This window comes from Nannospalax galili, unplaced genomic scaffold (assembly GCF_000622305.1).
Source record: "Nannospalax galili isolate Female #2095 unplaced genomic scaffold, S.galili_v1.0 scaffold8928, whole genome shotgun sequence".
NCBI classification, from domain to species: Eukaryota; Metazoa; Chordata; class Mammalia; order Rodentia; family Spalacidae; genus Nannospalax; species Nannospalax galili.
In genome coordinates, this window is record NW_008358194.1 from 15,389 (window position 1) to 16,279 (window position 891).

Here is an 891-nt window from a genome sequence, read left to right on the forward strand (position 1 = left end):
AAGTAAAATGTGAGGTTTTAAAGCCTGTCATTGTGGTGTCACAAAGGCTGGCTTCCCCGGGTTCTTATGAAGGTTCTTAGGAAGAAATGAAAGCACATGGCTTTCATCAGCCTTCCCATGCCAGTTTCTGTTACAAACCATGTGAAATGTTGATCATAAGATCAGAGGGGAGGGTTTCCACACCAGTAAAAAGGAAAGAAGGAAAATAAAAAAGGAATTTGAAGCCACCAAATGGAAAAATGAGTTCTTTCCCTGCTTTATTTCCTACAGACAATGATGTCTTCAAACAGGCAAAATGGGTTTTGATTCAAAAGTTTGGAAAGGGTACAGGCAGAGTCAAGTAATGTTACTTCAAAGGTAGCAAGACTGAGGGTTATGAAACTGGTATATTATTTGTCTATAATGTTAAATTTTTAAAATGGAAACATCTCCCATTTCTCAAGGGGTCTAAATAATTGGCTCCATATAGTCAATAATAAGAAGATGTGTGAGTAAATCTGTAGGAGACAAGCCAAAAAACCAATAGGGACAGTCTCTGCTTCATCCCAAAAGTTGACTACTGCTCCCTGGGGCATTGCACACAGACAACAGCATTACAAAGTCTCCTCATTCATTTCATAACCAATAATTATAAGATTAGGACATTCTCACCGAGAGGTAGGGTGTTTTGCTGGCCCCACCCTCGTGTGCTGGGTTTCCCACAGCACTGAATCATTCACATAATTTAGGATTAAGAATCTGCCAGAGGAGGCACTGAGGGATTTACCATGACTTTTCTATCACGCTTCTGTAGCCTCAATATGCCTTCACCGACGCCCTAATTGAACTTCAAGAGATAAAAATCATTGTCTGAAGAAAGAAAGAAAGAAAGAAAGAAAGAAAGAAAGAAAG